Source organism: Cupressus sempervirens, chromosome 5 (genome assembly GCF_028749045.1).
Source record: "Cupressus sempervirens isolate cs-2001-9-10 chromosome 5, ASM2874904v1, whole genome shotgun sequence".
Classification (NCBI taxonomy): Eukaryota; Viridiplantae; Streptophyta; class Pinopsida; order Cupressales; family Cupressaceae; genus Cupressus; species Cupressus sempervirens.
This window is the reverse complement of record NC_143122.1, coordinates 303,486,756-303,505,503: the sequence shown is the minus strand read 5'-3', so window position 1 is coordinate 303,505,503 and position 18,748 is coordinate 303,486,756. Positions and strand designations below refer to the sequence as shown.

Sequence of the window (18,748 nt, the reverse complement as noted above, 5' to 3'; positions counted from 1 at the left end):
GGAATTTCTCCTAACATTATCAAATTTATCAGCAAGTCAAAACATGATAGTGCCATCAATTTTGACTTTCCATCATTCCTCCACACAAATTTTTAAATCAAAGTGTGATTTCCACATTATCTCATATCTAAATGGCTTTGGGACACTAAAAACTCCATCTAATTAGTTAAATAAATGCAATGCTTGACCTAAAACCATTTTAGGAAAGGAAGATAAAGTGGAGGAGATCAGATATTGTCAATCAACGAAGACTAATAGCTTGGATAAGCTCTTAGTCTTTTGTGATGATCCTGGAATAATATATATATTTTTCTCTTTCAATGTAATGTAATAAATTCAAATATATTGTTTTACTCAAATTATCATAAATAATTATTTTTGTTATTGTTTCAAATATTGTTTTATTTACTTCCAAAAAAACTTCGTGAACATTCATAACTATGAATGTATTATTTTACCATATATTAATATATAAATCCTATTAATATTATAAATGATTTGATTATTTAAACATCCTATAATAGAAGGGAAACCTAAAACTTTCCATCATTATTACATTAAAACTCATAGTTGAATTACCGCAACTTAATAAGATGACTTATTAATTATAATGAACATTTTGTATTACATAAATAAGGAAAATAAAAACTATAACCAAATTACTTTGAAAAAATATGATGTGATACCCATGACCATCGGATAGCCTATAAAAGGTCATATTAGGGTTAGGTTAAAACAAGACACGACAGAGGAGATAAAAAGATATAATAAGGAGTTGGGATATCGACACTCTGTATACGCAAGCTTAGTGTTGTAACTGATACAAGGTAATGTTACACAATGCGGGCACTACCACACCATTATTCTGCGGTGAGAATACAGGTACTAATGATTACCCTCTATACGTTTCAAGCAATCGAGTGTATAATATTTGAGGGTATCAAAATAGATGTGAGCGGAGTCTTTCATAATAACGTTAATGAATATAGATATTATTAATTGGACTTACATAATACGTAATCCTTATCTCATGTTGTTTGGGCTTTCGCATGAGAGGATTATTATATACTTGAAATTTATTACATTATGAACTCATAAACATTATCGCCTACATATTAAAAGGAATGTTATAAATAAGAATAAGTCATCAATGTTATTAAAACTTGTGCAATATTTATAAGTGCAAATTACCATGTTTATATATATATATATATAGACGTGATAATCAAGGTCTCAAATGAATATTCACATATAAGATAATAATAAATATGGTAATCAAGAAATCAACTTATATTTATTTACAAAACTTAAATAACATCAAGATGCTTTTCAAATTATAGTGTAAAGTTTGTACATTCACCTGAATTATGAAATCCTAAGATAGGGAGTTGCTGGGGGGGAAAGGCAGAGTAATTTCGAGGACTTGTCAGATACGCTTTGACCTTGTTTCACCCGCCCTCTGCACTGTCATTCTACCATCTCGAACTAATCATAATCAGGATGAAAGGTGACCTGACACTATGAGGAAAAGTACTCCTTGAAAATCCAAAGATTAATGATAATGCTCAATTCCTTGCATAACTAATAGAAGAAAGGATCTTAGGCTGTTTTTTTTTTAAAAAAATGAATGATTTCCTAATTTATACCTAAATTGAACATAGGTTTAAGAAATTCGAAAAGGGATCATCACAATTGGTATCAGAGCCTGATCCTGCCATCCTGGAAATTATAGTAAATGACAAGAGGAGAAAAAATGAGTGAGAAAATATCAAATGAAATTAGAAATGTTATGGAATAGACAAACCAAACCTTGGCAGAGAAAATAGAAAGATCAAATCAAGCACTTCTTCAAGCTTTGCAAAACATGGGAAATTCCATAAACAATCTTAAAAATAATAATTTTGGTGGAAGGGACATAAGTTCAAACCATTCAAAAAATAATGGAGCTTCACCACCTCAAGTACCCAAACCCACCTTCTTATCCAGGGAAGGCCCTCAATAGAAGAAGAGGGACAGACAACCAATACTGCTATTGAGAATGCTAGAGCTTATGCCAACCTTGAACCATAAATCAGAGAATTAATCACATTCAGGGAATTTTGTGAAGCCAACAGACAAGAAACACATAAAATAGAAAGGTGTACTCAAAATCAAGACTTTAGAAGTAAAGTAAACAAAGTAACACTTCCAAATTTTGATGGATCCAAAAATTTTACTGCAAGAGCCTGGTTGCAAAAACTAAACACCTATCTAACCCTTAGTCCAATGATTGAAGGTGATGCACTTCAATTTGCAATCCTCCACTTAGAAGGAACATCACACGATTGGTGGCATCATGGTATTGTCACTCAAAGACACCAAAATATTACTTCCTATGAAGAATTCTCTCAGAAACTTATTAAGAGATTTGATAGAAAGCAGCCTCAAGAAATTTTTAAGAAACTAACTCAAATAAGACAGAAAGGAAAAGTAGAAGACTACATTAAGGAATTCCAAAAGATTTCAGTTCAAGTCACAGGAGTAGATGATGATCACTCTACATATTTATTCATAGAAGGATTGAAAGATTCATTAAGGGGTCTAGTAAGTGCCTTAAAACCTTCATCTTTAGATGATGCTTTTGAAATAGCATTAAGGTTGGGAATTTCAACCACAAATAACAAACCTTGGAATAACCCAAATATGAAAAATCACAAAAATAATAAATTCCACAAAAAACCTATTCCTACAAAGGATCAAGGATAACTTAAAAGGAAAAATGTATGCTTTAAATGCCAAAAGCCATGGGAACCCGGCCACAACTGTAACAGAAAAAGAAACACTTGTCGCCACTGTGGAATAGATTGGGTACCATGACATAGATGTGAAAAGAGAGGTTGCATCCAAAGAATAGAAGAAGATCTGGAAGAAGAAGAGGTCAACAAAAAAGAAAAATGTGACCAAGATAATAGAGAAGAGGGAGAAGAATATGGAGTGATAGCTACTATGACTCAACCCTCCAAAAATTGAGTCTTGAGAATTAGATGTACTCTTAATGGACAAAAAGTCATTGCATTAGTTGATAGTGGAGCATCTCATAACTACATTGATGAAAAAATTGTCAACAGAATAAAATTAAAACCCAAGAATTTCAAAGGTTTCACTGTTGTTCAAGCCACAGGATCATTAATACAATGTACAAAGGTAATTCCACATCAAGAAATCACTTTGGGAAGGAAGCACACCATCAGAGAAGATCTACATGTGGTTCCACTAGATTTAGATATAATTCTAGGAGGTCCATGGATATTTTCTTTGGGATGTTTTAGGTTTGACCTTCCAAACTTAAAAATCCACTTTGAGCACAAGGGGGAAGAAATAACATTGGAAGGAATACCCGATGGTTCGGCAAAATTGGTCTCATGCAAAAGAATAGAAAGAACACTACGGCATGGTCGAGGAGAGTGGGTTGCACAATGTTTAGTATTGAATAAATCCACACCTCAGGAATCAACTATCCATATAGATATTGAACCTATCTTTAAAAACCATCAAAGGGTGTTTGAAGAAATTCCACCAGGATTGCCACCTAAAAGGGGATTTGAACACATTATAGAATTGGAAAAGGATGCTAAACCAATAATCACCACCCCTTACTAACATCCTCAAAAGTAAAAAGATGAAATTGAAAAAGCCATCCAAGAACTCCTAGCCATGGGGCATATTCAACCTAGTTCCAGTCCTTTTGCATCTCCAGTAGTACTAGTGAAAAAGAAAGATGGAACAATGAGAATGTGTATAGATTATCGAGCACTAAATAAGAAAACTATAAAAAATCGGTATCCCATTCCTAGGGTGGATGAACTTATTGATGAACTTCATGGAGTAGTATGTTTTTCAAAAATTGATTTATGTTCAAGATACCACCAGATTAGAATGAGGAAGGAGGATGTTCCCAAGACAAAATTTAGATGCCATTATGGACATTTTGAATTTTTGGTTCTACCTTTTGGTCTCACTAATGCTTCGGCCACTTTCCAGTCATGTATGAATCATATCTTCCGAAAACAACTCAGGAAATTCCTCCTTATTTTCTTTGATGACCTTCTTATCTATAGCAAGACATGGGAAGAACACCTTCAACATATTGAAGAAGTACTAAGCATATTAGAATCTGAATCATTATTTTCCAAAGCATCAAAATGTGAATTTGGATTAGAAGAGATTCTCTATCTTGGCCATAAAATCAGTGCCAAAGGTGTAAGCATGGATGAAGAAAAAGTCAAAGTAATCAAGGAATGACCAAAACCCAAAACCCTAACACAACTTAGAGGATTCTTGGGGTTGTGTAGCTATTACAGACAGTTTGTGAAGAACTTCTCCAAATTAGCAACTCCTTTAACAGACTTGACAAAAAAAGGAATTTTTGGATGGAATGAGGCAGCACAAAAAGCTTTTGAAGAATTAAAGAAGACAATGAGTTCTTGTCTAGTTTTAACTGTCCCTGATTTTTCACAACTTTTTGAATTGCAGTGTGATGCTTTTGGTGAAGGAATTGGGGCTGTACTTATGCAAAACAAACACCCAATTGCTTTCGAGAGCAGGAAACTAACAAAAATAGAGTGACACTACTCCATTTATGATAAGGAAATGTTGGCTATCATGCACGCATTGGTAAAATTCAGGCAATACTTGGTATGTGGAAAATTCAACATTAAAACCGACCATAATAGTCTGAGATTCTTCATGAATCAAAAGGACCTTCATGATCGCCAACAAAAATGGGTAAGTAAAATCCAAGCGTATAATTTTGATATTGAATACATTAAAGGAACCCATAATGTAGTAGCAGATGCTCTATCTAGGAAGGGCCAATTGAATACCCTTACTAGCATCATAGGTGATTGGAAAGATGAAATTTTTGTAGAATATGCTAAGTATCCAAGGACTAAAGAAATCATGGAAGGTGTCATAACTAATGATGAAATCAAAATTGTTGAAGAACTCATACTATATAGGGGAAGGATACTACTTGTAGCAAATTCCAAAGTTAAAAAGAAGGTTATGAAGGAATATCATGACAACCCTCTGTCTGGACACACTGGATTCTACAAAACCTACAAGAAGATAAGGGAGAGATACTCTTGGAAAGGCCAAAAGAAGGATATTATGAAGCATGTCCAGGAATGTATAATATGCCAAAAGAATAAGGCTGAACAAAATTTTCCAGCCGATCTATTTCAACCATTACCCATTCCAAATAAAAAATGGAAAAGCATTTCTATGGATTTCATTACAGGGTTACCTAAGGTACAAGACAGAGATTCCATTCTGGTAGTGGTAGATAGACTAACCAAATATGCACATTTATTTCCCATATCTATACATTATAAGGCACCACAGATAGCAGAATTATTCTTTAGAGAGGTTTTCAGATTACATGGATTGCCAAAAAATATCATTAGTGATAGAGATAGCAAATTTCTTAGTTTTTTTTGGAAGGAACTATTTAGATTAGCAAGAACCGAATTAACTCCCAACACTAGTTATCATCCCCAAACAGATGGACAAACCGAAATTGTTAACAAATGGATAGAAGGCTATCTCAGAAACTATGTGACCAGGCAAGAAAACGCATGGATGAAATGGTTATACTTGGGAGAATATTGTTCTAATAATACCCATCACATGTCAATTGGAATGAGTCCATTCAAAGCATTATATGGATATGATGCCACTATATTTGGAGATCTGATCAATCAAGAGAGCAGAGTACCTGGAGCCCAAGATTTTATCCAACAAAGCCTTGACATCATGAAAACTCTTAAGGATAATCTCCACCATGCTCAAAACCAACAGAAGATATATGCTGATCGGAAACGGGTGGAAAGGTCATTCCAGATTGGAGATTTGGTATTCTTAAGACTTCAACCCTACAAACAATCTTCACTCAAGAATAGTGGAGCAGAGAAACTAAAGCCATGTTTCTATGGACCATACAGGATCCTAAGAAGGATAGGGGAGGTAGCATATGAGATAGAATTTCCTAAAAATAGTAAGATCCACAATGTCTTCCGTGTGTCCAGGCTTAAAAAGGTTCTCGGGAAACATATAGTTCCATGTGGTGATTTTCCACCATTAGACAGTGAAGGGAAGTTGATATTGGAGCCTGAGATTATTCTTGATAGACGTGAACAAAGATTAAGAAATCGAGCTATTCTAGAATACTCGGTGAAGTGGAAAAATCTTCCCAGGGAAGAGGCTTCATGGGTTGGAGAAGAAGTCCTTTCTTAGTAAGCATTGCTTGAGGACAAGCAGGATCTGGAAGGGGGGACTGCGATGAACTTGGATTAATATATATATTTTTCTCTTTCGATGTAATGTAATAAATTCAAATATATTGTTTTACTCAAATTATCATAAATAATTATTATTTTTATTGTTTCAAATATTGTTTTATTTACTTCCAAAAAACCTTCGTGAACATTCATAGCTATGAATGTATTATTTCACCATATATTAATATATAAATCCTATTAATATTATAAATGATTTGATTATTTAAACATCCTATAATAGAAGAGAAACCTAAAACTTTCCATCATTATTACATTAAAACTCATAGTTGATTATCGCAGCTTAATAAGCTGGCTTATTAATTATAATGAACATTTTGTATTACATAAATAAGGAAAATAAAAACTATAACCAAATTAATTCAAAAAAACATGACGTCATACCCATGACCGTCAGATAGCCTATAAAAGGTCATATTAGGGTTAGGTTAAAAAATGACATGATAGAGGAGATAAAAAGATATAATAAGCAGTTGGGATATCGGTACTCTGTATACGCAAGCTTAATGCTCTAACTGATACAAGGTAACATTACACAATGTGGGCACTGCCACACCATTATTCTGTGGTGAGAATACAGGTACTAACGATTACCCTTTGTATGTTTCAAGAAACCGAGTGTATAATATTTGAGCGTATCAAAATAGATGTGAGCAGAGTCTTTCATAATAACATTAATGAATACAAATAATATTTATTGGAATTTCATAATATGTAATCCTTATCTCATGCTGTTTGGGCTTTCGTATGAGAGGATTATTATATACTTGAAATTTATTACATTATGAACTCATAAACATTATCGCCTGCATGTTAAAAGGAATGTTATAAATAAGAATAAGTCATCAATGTTATTAAAACTTGTGCAATATTTATAAGTGTAGATTACCATGTTTATATATATATATATATATATATATATAGACATGATAATCAAGGTCTCAAATGAATATTCACATATAAGATAATAATAAATATGGTAATCAAGAAATCAACTTATATCTATTTACAAAACTTAAATAACATCAAGATGTTTTTCAAATTATAGTGTAAATTATGTACCTTCACCTAAATTATGAAATCCTAAGATAGGGAGTTGGTGGGGGGGAAAGGTGGAGTAATTTCGAGGACTTGTCGAATACACTTGGACCTTGTTTCACCCGCCCTCTGCACCGTCATTCTACCATCTCAAACTAATCATAATCAGGATGAAAGGTGACCTGACACTATGAGGAAAAGTATTCCTTGAAAATCCATACATTAATGATAATGCTCAATTCCTTGCATAACCAATAGAAGAAAGGATCTTAGGCTGTTTGTTTTAAAAAAATGAATGATTTCCTAATTTATACCTGAATTGAACACAGGTTTAAGAAATTCAAAAAGGGGTCATCACATCTTTCCTATTAGTCAACCAAGTAAAAGAGGGGTCCCTTGTGTGTTAAAATATATGAGATAATTTAGATAATAAAGTCTGTCAAGTTCTGCATACTATATGTGAAATCATTTAACCCTCCTAGCTTCCTTGAGGGGTAGAGAGGTGAGTTAAAGTTACATATACATTGAAATTTCTTACTGCTATTTTTATCCCTAAAGGACATGGTTTTCCAACTATCATGTCTCCAACTTTTGGTGTTGGGAGCATAGATATGTAGAGTAAAATAGAACATATTATTAGGAACATGTTCAGTTACAAAAATAGATAGATTACTTTAGAGAGAGCTATTTTTAATGGCCATTTAAACCCCTCATGTTTCACAAGTGGAACTTGATTTCTTATCTTTAGTAATAGCATCCAAGGTTGATTTCTTACCATTTGCAATCCCCCTTACCATTTTCTTGGTCCTTGGTTCGTGTTGAGTGGTCTTCCATACTTGACCTCCACTCCAACATCCACTTGTTTGCCTCCTCTACCTCTTCTCTTCCAAACTTGTTACTCCCCCACATCAATCTCTTGTTTCAAAGAGGGTGTAGAGAACATATCATAGACTAGATGGGTTTTCAACTCATTAAGTGGTGGAGAAAAGAATTTTTTTGTCAAAGCACACCTTGGTGGGGTCAGGCTACACGCCCCCCCCCCCCCCCCCCCCCCACCCTCTCCCCCCCCAACCTCCCCACCCCAACTTATCCTAAGAGGTGTTGACATGCATTGCTCCTAGACACTTATTCCATAACTTTCTTCTTGTATCCTAGAACTTTCCTTCTTCCAAAATGGTTTTTATCTTAGCATTTCCATCACCCTTGTCCTTAATGGGGGTCGATAATGGATCATAAATCCCTTGTAGAAATGGGTAATCATCAATCTTCCTTCTACTTCCACTTGGAGTTCCACTCCAGTCTCCCCTTCCTCATGTATACTAGAGTAGATACCACGAGCTTCTCCAATCTCCTCCTATCCTAGCTCAATAGTGGGATATTATTTATTTCTTCCTCAAGGAGTAGGGTGTGCTTCCTCCCTTTGAGACACTTGGAATTTACCTTTCTCATCATCATATGGTGGTTGAGTAGAAGATTCATCATTTTTTATTTCTCTGTAACAATCCCTAGAGATTCCACCTTCCCATTATCCTTATTCTGGTTAGCTTTACAATCCACAAACACATGAAAAAAATTTGAACATTTTTGGTAGTATAAACAAATATTAGCATACACTAGTGGTTGTTGCCTCTTCCCACATTTTGTGTTCAACACAAAAAAGTTGGGAAGGGCTTTATTGATAGCAACATTAAGAAAAAAATTCACATGCACCAACCTTAATTTTTGGATGGTGATAGCATGTGCTAAGATAAAATGTCCAAATAAGTTCCCAACCAAATTGTGTATTTTCTCATTCCAAAACTCTAGAAGTAGACCAAGGTCAAAGCTAGGATTCAATTTAGCAATCAGCATGAAGTGCTTGCCATAGTACTAGGTTCCCAAGAGGACCATAGCCAAGTATTTGTCAATTGTAAAATTGAAAAGGAATAGTCTGTTGGGAATAACCACAACACTAACACTACCCTTCAATTTTCACTTGTAAGGGGCCCATTTATGGACCATCTCAACAGAAAGCTTGAGGGGTATAAAATGTCCCACTAAGAAGAGTTGCAAAAATGATGAAATATTATCCACTATACTATCATGAAGGGATTTTTTTTTCCCATCCACTCTAACAAAAATCTTGGGATCTTGCAAAGGGGGAGGGGGCCATTTCCAACTAGGGACCCTTTCCAATCACACAACTTCGAAAAAGTCTCTTGTCCCTTTCCATTGCAATTTGAATCCTTTCCCAATAATTCCAAATCATCCTTCAAGGAACTTCTAGTGTGGTAATTTTGTGTAGAATCAACCCTCCCCCTATGGAAAGTGAAAAATTCTCCACCTCATAAAGGATCCCCAATGAAGAGGTCAACACAAGCTAAAAATCTAGATAGCTAGAGGCCTAAAGTTAGATTATGGATTGTCCGCATGGGCCATGCACGTTAAAAATTTAAAACCAGTGTAGAGCGAGAAAGTTGTAGAGCATTATTGTGACCAAAATTATTTCCAATAAAGGTTAATAGAGTTAATGTGATAAAGTAATAAGTAAGGACACAAATTTTTTCACCAATAGATTTAGTTATTATCTCACCAATAGAGTTCATCTATAGTTATTAGCTAGACTCAGTTTAGTTTTTATATCTAGATATTGTATATGTTTAATTTTAAGTATGGTATCCTAACTACTAGCAATAATAGTGTTAAACATTGGACAACTTCAATGTGGGGATTTTTGATATTGAGAAAGAGCTTAGGATGATAATGTGTTGCTAGTGACTTGTTGTTTCTAGCTTTTTGTTTCCGAGGCAACCTTCATTTTTTGTTCCTTCTTAGTATAAAAAATAGAATCTTGTCATGCCTCTCAAAATTGAGGAATTACATGGATTAAATCAAATGATCCTTAGGAAGATGTTACTCATGATTAGATAGAGAGAATTATTAATTGAAAATCAGTGACAAGAGATCAAAATTAAAAAAGGAGAATATCACTCCATTGCTTGAGATTTACAAGGTTGCTAACAACTAATTCATGTGATGAGACAAAAATGAAAAAATTCCTTGTCATAGCAATCAAGGTGGAGAAACAACAAATGTGTTTTAAATATGAGACAAATCTCTCTCTCTCTCTCTCTCTCTCTCTCTCTCTCTCTCTCTCTCTCTCTCTCTCTCTCTCTCTCTCTCACACACACACACACACACACACACACACACACACACACACACACACACACACACACACAAGTCTCTATGATTTATATATATGGTCAATTGTAATGAAATTGTATATAATTATTTTTAAATAGTTGTAATGATTAGTCCATTGAATTTGGCTAGAATAAGATTTTAAATATGATAAGAATAAAGATTTGATTTCATTAAGCATAAGCATTAAGATTGGAGTTGTATATATAAAGGAAGTCTCTAGGATATATATATATATATAATTACCAAACAAAAAATTATATACAATAATTTTAAAATATTTTTAATAATTAATCCATTGAATTTGGTTAGAATTAGATTTTATAAATGTTTACAATAAATATTTAATTTCATTAAAAATAAGCATTAGATTGGAACTGTTAAGTATAATTTACCATTTATGTAAATTTAATTAAGGTTTAATTAGATTTAGTTGTAATATTAAAATTTGATTTAACTAGTTTAAAAGTGAATTATAATTTTATTTAAATAATTTTAAAATGTGAGTTCAATTTGATTTTGTAAACAAGAATATTAAACAACTAGTTACAAAGAGAAGAATAACTTTATAAGGATAAATTAGAGATGTAAGTTTATAATGACTACATAAATACTAGCTTATTATTATTATTATTAGGCGATAGTCTACTTATTTGGGGTTCGTTTGTTAGGAAGTGTCCTATTTGACCAAGAAAATGGTTCAACCCAAGATTTGAATGCCTAGGGTTCGACATGGAGCTAATTGGAATGGATTTTTAGCCACTTGCCTTCTCACCCATTGTTCTGGCCACCAAAAAGCCACCGAGATGCGTGGATTGTTACTTTTGTTTCTGTGGTGTTAGTATTTTTACTACTTCCAACCATGTGATACATGTTTTAGGCATAGAGGCAGGAAGATTAATGTGGGCTAGGTGACCACCATTTTAGTTGGTGTTGTTGTGGCACTATAAATTGGTTCCTTAGACTAGTTGTGGTGAGATCAGATGGATTCTAAGATGCATCAGAATAGGTTTGTTGTGCCCTAGTTCTATTATGGTTGTGGTGAATTTGATATTTTATCTGTTGTGTTGATCTTCTTTGTAATGTCGACTCTTTGTTTCCAAGAATTGGAAGGGTTCAGAAGTTTATCGAATTCGACAAGATATCGATCTTACATTGCCCCCATTCAGCATGGTATCAGGTTATCTTTGATCTTTTTTTTTTACATTATTTGTGCTTAGAGGAATTTTATCTGTTAGATTGTGTGTTTTTTCCCCTTGCATCAATTGCATCTCTACTTTCATATCCCCCTAATTGTTTTCCTTTGTTTTGTTTTAAATACATTGAATGGGTTAAATCCAAACCCATGAAGAATTGTTATACAAAAAACCTTTAGATAGCCTTACTAGGTTTAATTGAAATGGAAAATTAGAAACCTAAAAATAAGTGTTTGAACTAAGCAATTCTTTTACCACCCAATCCGAGTTGAATCTAGGTCATCTTGGATACATTTTGATACTTTTATTACTTGAATTTGTTCCATTTTAAATCCATTTCATCATCACCATTTGTTCTAAATGTCTTGCCTAAATATTCGTAATTCAGAACTAACTGCAACCCTCCCCATGCTTTGAAAATTTTAGATTAGAATGAAAAGTTGCTTCAGCAATGGAAATTTGAGACGTTTTGGACCACTCAGATTAGGCAATATCTTTCAATTGGTTTAGGGTTTGGACAAAGTCCTACTTGTATAGTAATATAGGGTCAATTGACATTAATACTGATAGAGAGATGTGGGTAATTAAAGGATGGTACAACTATGGTATGAGGGTGTTCGTTTCAAGAAAAAAATGGGTGTCCTCTCTATAAAAACAAAACAAAAAAAAAATGAAAATGGTGGTTTTTGGAGAATTCCATTTAATATTTTGCCATCAATCTCTTTCTTACCATTTCCCAAGCACCATAGAAGTTAACCACTGAGTACTAACTTCCAAGAAACAATTTCATATACTAAGCTTTTTTCTCTTTCTAGATTGGAGGGAAATATATGAAAAACATAAACTAAGTTTTGTTTTCTTTTGAAATTTGAGGAACATGTATGGATAAGAAATAAGATAGTTTAAAAAATAACCATTTTCAAGGCATACATTTGAATAACATAAACTACCTTCCAATCACATGAAGAATCCAAAAATCCAAACTCTCCTACACAAGATTCTTACATAAAGAAAATTATATATCACATAATATTTTATGAGTTATATATCATATGTGGCTAAGAAAAAGAAGAGAACTGGGGGGATAAGACAAGACTCAATATTGATCCTTTTGAAAGCTTTCACCAAATTTTTTAAGAAAGCATATAAACATTAGATGAAAGAAAACTAGAGATTGAGCCCCTTGGAACCTTCAACAATAGGAAAATATAGATTGAAAATTTCAACTTCAATAATTTAAAAAAAATGGAAAGTAAAAACTAATTGAATACCATGAAGAACCTTTTAGATATCTCAGATAAGGAATAACAGGGCAAGACAATGGGATGTTTCACTCTTGCACTACCAAAAATATGCAATTTCCATATGCATGATCTCAATGAGTTCCCTATGATTTTTGGGCCTTGCAACTAAGAAATTGGATTATTTTCCTAGAAATTAAATTGTAGAGATTTTTTTCACTCACTCTCCCTAATCCCACTCCTGCATATTGCCAAAAATATGCAATTTACATATGCATGATCTCAATGAGTTCCCTATGCTTCTAAGGCCACTTGACTAAGAAAACTACATTGTTTTCCTAGAAATTAAATTGTAGAGATTTTTTTCACTCACTCCCCTTGATCTTTAAGAATTTCATAGCTAAATGCATTTCAAACTTGCAAATGAAAATAAAAGACAAGAAAACCTACCTCCATGCCTGAGATTGAGTATTCAATGTGATGCCAAGAAATATCTCCAACATATCTTTCAAATATGCAGACCATGTTAGGATTGACATAATGTGTCCCATTTGCACTAGCAATCACTCCATTCATGTAGTAAGAATTCCTAGGACAATCATTAAGGGGATCAAGTGACATGGTATTCAATCCGAATCCATATTTCCCTATATGCATATAGGTTTTGAAGTACCAAGCATCAATAGAATTCATGTAAGGCACAAATAGATTAGAGGTGAAACTCTTGTACAAAACCCTCTTCATTTTCCCACTATCAGGATCCTTGACCTTTGCTTCTGATTTTTTCACTCCATCATGAGGATAAGGCTTCACATCTAATTCCCAACTTCCTGACTTGACTTGATGCCCATCAACCTTAAATCTTTGACTCTTGGGCTTCTCAATGGAGATGGGATTCGAAGAAGGCAACAAAGGGTACTTTTGGATAGAAAGTCTATAATATGTATTCTCTCCTTTAGGAAAGGGTATATCTTTTCCATTGTCCATCTTCAGAATGTTTTTCATATCCACAACAAGAACTGTAAGACCCTCGATTGGTCTCATATAGAAGTTAATAGTTCCCTCCATTGAATAACACTAGACTTTCGCCAGCCTCCTACCCTCTTCAGCCTCACCAAACACTTTGAAGTAATAACCCTTCCAAAGGCTAGGGAATGAAGGAAACTCTAGAGGAAATGATTCCTCATCTGTAATATGCCAATGCAACATATTCTGCAAACCTTAAGTCCAAATTTATCTTACCAATTCTCTCATATTTCACATTGAGAATTCATATTCTCAAGTGTAGGGGTTGATCTATTTAACTCTTTCAGCTTTGCTATGTAGAACATTCTCCAATTTAGCACTTTAATTAATTATTTATGTTTGAAGAGTCTTGTATGAGAATGTATAATAAACTCATTAGCATCGGTGAAATGTTTTCAAGTCATATCTTAATTGGCAAATCTCATGTGAACTGCAATCATATCCTATGTTGCATGTATACTCGTATCCATATCCCTCGAACTCATAGAAGAGGACCTTGATTAAGATTTTTTATTTTCATTTTAGTTTCTTGTTTCATATCAACTTTATATTAATCAAGCTTAACTCAATATATAATCAGTTTGAAACTTTGATACAATACTAATTAACAAAAAACTTTATCATTGTTTAAGTTTACCATTTTCAATATGTCATTGTTATATAATTTATGATCTTCTTGTTCATGTTCAAAATTTTCCTTCTTTGTTATCCATCTAAATAGTTAATATTCATCTAATTCTATGATCTATAATTATATTTTTTCAATCAACTGATGTTGACTAGTAGCTTTGTCAAATGAGAAAATTTTAATATAGATATGAGAAAGGTTACACTGTATAGTGACATGAATGATGAGGATTCTCTTCTTATATTTTGTGCTTGAATATGATAGGTTATCTTTTTATTGAACTTGTACAATGACTATTCATTTTTGCTCCTCTGTCTCCTGATCATGTCCTTTTGTACTGCGACTAGTTAACTAATTTATGTATTGCCCTCCCAAACAATAATACAATGCTAGCATGAAGCATTTGTTAAAGCTTAGCTAGACTACTAATCAAATTTTTTTTATCTATGGATTGCTGATCTCTTTAATATAAATCAATGTGTATTTATCAATTACTATGGCATTATTATTATACACTTTGGAGATCTATCACTTTGGGGTGAAATCCCTATCATTAGACTTGACATGGGCATTTTACCCTCCATTCAAAACAACAAAATAACCTATATGAAGAGGTAACTGAGATTGGCTAAAGAAAGAAAAACAAGTAGCTCAAAATTTTCTAAATTACAAATTATTTACATTTAAAAAACAACTAAATGATTTTAATAATGATGGATTTTTCCTATTCTGAAGGTCAATCCAAGCACAAAGGAAAGGAATCAACTATTTTCTTTAAAACTAGTTACCCAATCAGAATTGCAACACCTCAATATCAAAACCTATCCATCATTGCTTTGCCTTTACCCTTGGATAGTTGCTAAGATGTGGCATCTTCAACATCTTTTAACTTGTAGTAGTGTGGATAAATCTCAACCAACCAATTGGATTTGACCTCAATTACTTTTTGCATGTATACCTTTATTGTATAAACTAGCTCATGGTAAACAACCTAGCGTGTTAACACTTGAGAAAGGCTAGAACTTGCATGTATATGAATAGTTTTTGGATCTTTAAGTGTGTGGTATGAACCATATTTTTTGGAGCTCAGCAGTATGATAATCTTTGGATGATAGAGTATTGAGTTTCCCATTGATTTTGGGGATCTCTCTTACTTTTCTATGCTCTTTGACATGGCAAGTACCAATGAAATGCACATACTAAGTGCAAGAAAATTTTCTAATTTCAAAGATTCTTAGTTATTCCCCTCATCTAATTATGGTGGTGGTTACTAATTTATATGATAGGTATTTTTCAGGGCCTTTTTGCACTTGGGAAAGTGATTTTTTAGGGCCTTTTTTACATCATGGAAAGTGTTTTTCTATGCTAATAATTAGTTATTAAGATATTGCTATAAACTCTTGTGATCTATTTAACAGAAATTTGGATGAACTCAACTTTTTTCCTTCATGTTTGTGCTACTAGCTTATGGCAGAAACACATAATGATGATGACATCATCACTATCAATACACTCAGTGGGGATGATAACCCATATGACGAGGAAAACATTATCACTATCCATACAATAGGGGATGATGGTGCTCCAGATGTTGAGCAAGCAATAAATACTATAGCCTCAAAGGCAGAATCAACTTCTGTTGTTGGTCCTACAATCAACATTAACAATATTGAGGTTGTTGCTAAAAACATCATTACAAACTATGATGCATTTGTCACAAATATACGGTGGGCATGCTCTATGATGAACACTATAGACAAAAATAGTATTGACAAGGTAGAGGAGGCAGTCACTGTAATAGATGCAATGTACAAGATACTTGTAGCATTCTAAAAAACAACTCAAGAAATAGGCCACTGCCAATTTTATAGTATGGACAATTCAACTTGCATAGCATAGTTTATGTGATATTCAAAAAAAATGTGGCCACCAAAGGACAAATAGTCAAAATTTGGTTTTGACTATGACTAAACAATGTTGTTGTTTCAAAGAGTAAAAATATTGTCGACGAAAGAATAATGCCCCACTGTTGTACATATATCTAGCTATCAGAACAGTAACACAATTTTGTGATGATGACATAGCTATGATCTTTGATTTTATGTTCCAAAGTGCATCACTAATAACAGTACCCCGGGTGATACTAGATAGTGAATACCTTGTTGGGATAGGAATCTTGTTGTATAAGCCTTCAAATACTTTTGTATAAAAAGATTCATTGGAAATCTTGTTATGTAAACCTTTAAAGGATTTTCTATAGCATTGAGAGCATCCTATGTTACGGTAAAGAATTGATCTACGTCTAAATTGATGGTTGCATAATCATTCAAAACTATCTTTGGTTAATAATGATAATGTAATGAAATTATCAATATGGTGCTATGTTAAGATGCAATTGATTTAAATATTTTATCTTTTTATTAGTATTCACTTTATAAATAATAAAATCATGTGATGGAGCAGTCCAAAATCTTTAGAATATATTTCATCTGAAAAATATGATCATGGAATTTCTCTGAATGTTACCTAGTTGAGTGGTAACTACATTTCATTTTCACTCTATGCATTTCTTAGTTCTTTCACAAAACTTGAATAGTGTACTCCATTTTAATTAAATCTATCTTCTCTTAATTTTTGATTCAGAGGTTATGTTGCCTCTCTTTGCTAGAAACTATACCTCTTAACTTTCAATGTAATCATACCCATGCCTCAACTAGCCAGAATTCCATCTCTCTAGCTAAACTCTGTAGCATAAATTTTAGATTTTTTTTTTTGGATTTATATTTGCAGCTGATCTATGTGGTAATAGATAATCACTGTTGCTATATTTCTTGTTAGAGGAAGACTCATTAGTGTCAAGTTTGGAATTGGAAATGTTTATATTCAAGAACCTTACTGGATATGTTAATATTCAATAACCTTGGTAGAACAATAATTATTGATGGTAAATTTTGTCTATCAGCATAGGATTAGATGGCCATCTAATGTTACTGAACCTTTGCATTTTTAAAGATATAGTGCTGAGTTTTTAGTTTTTAACTCATATCCTTTTTTTGGTAGGCCACTATCTAGTCCTTAAATGAAGTGGTGTTTGTAGATTGGATTAAGTAGGTAACCCCTTACTTTATCTATAACTAGCAGCTATACAAGTTATTCTTAATTAATTGTTGGACATTACATAAACATATGTACTTGTACATGATAAAAATGACCTCTTAGAGCTTTCAGGAAATTAGATATGGTATTGATCTATTTTCTCTTAAAATTCATTAGTTTGGGTAGGTTTATCATTGTAGTGGATATACCCAACTCTTTAGCAACTGATGTTGCATTGATTTGCGATGTAGGGCTTCTGGTGCAGAGGCCCTGATTAACCACTTTCTATGCAATATCTAGGAAAACTCTATTCATGTCAGGCGCTATGTAAATAAGAATAGAGTAAGAGAAAATAAATATTAGTTTGCATGAATGAATAATGCAGGCCAGTGGGCCTTAGTTAGAAAAAAGAGCATATTGTTAGTGAAGGAGATTACATAAGAGGAATAAAGATTGGAAACTAAACCAAAACATTTTTGATGTAATCATAATAGTACAGGAGAGTCATTCAATAAGTAACTTTCCATGGATGATTACTGCATGCATGACCATAGCATGCAATGCTACAAAGGCAATGTAATGAGAAATGGAAAAAAAACGTACTCAAATTTAACTAAAAATTTATCTCATAGGCATGTAGTGACTCAGTCTATCTTTCCTGGAATTTGTAGAACACGTTATGCTAGGAAGATTAGTCCAAACCCACTCTAGTGGATAGTTTCTTTAGCATATTATAAAGAAATAGAGATTCCTATATTAGTCTCTTCACTCCATTGGTCAACAATATCTTTTAGACATTTATATTGCTACGGTTTTTGAAGGTAGAGTAAATGTTGTAAAAACTACTTTGATAGAGAATCTTCAGTCTTAAATTTTAGAGGCAGAATTTGTAACTATCACTTTTGCTAACCTTAAATTTCCAAGCTAAAAGTAGGATGTGAGGTACTCCCCGGAGCTCTGATATGCAGCTTAAGTAACACGTTAGCATGCTTGACATACATTAGA

At 33.1% G+C, this 18,748-nt stretch overlaps 1 pseudogene; it reads right to left on the bottom strand.

The window, feature by feature from the left end:
* Positions 1–13,222: 13,222 nt before the first annotated feature.
* Positions 13,223–14,061, bottom strand: LOC149555786 (amine oxidase [copper-containing] gamma 1 pseudogene; annotated as a pseudogene).
* Between the last annotated feature and the right edge of the window lie 4,687 nt (positions 14,062–18,748).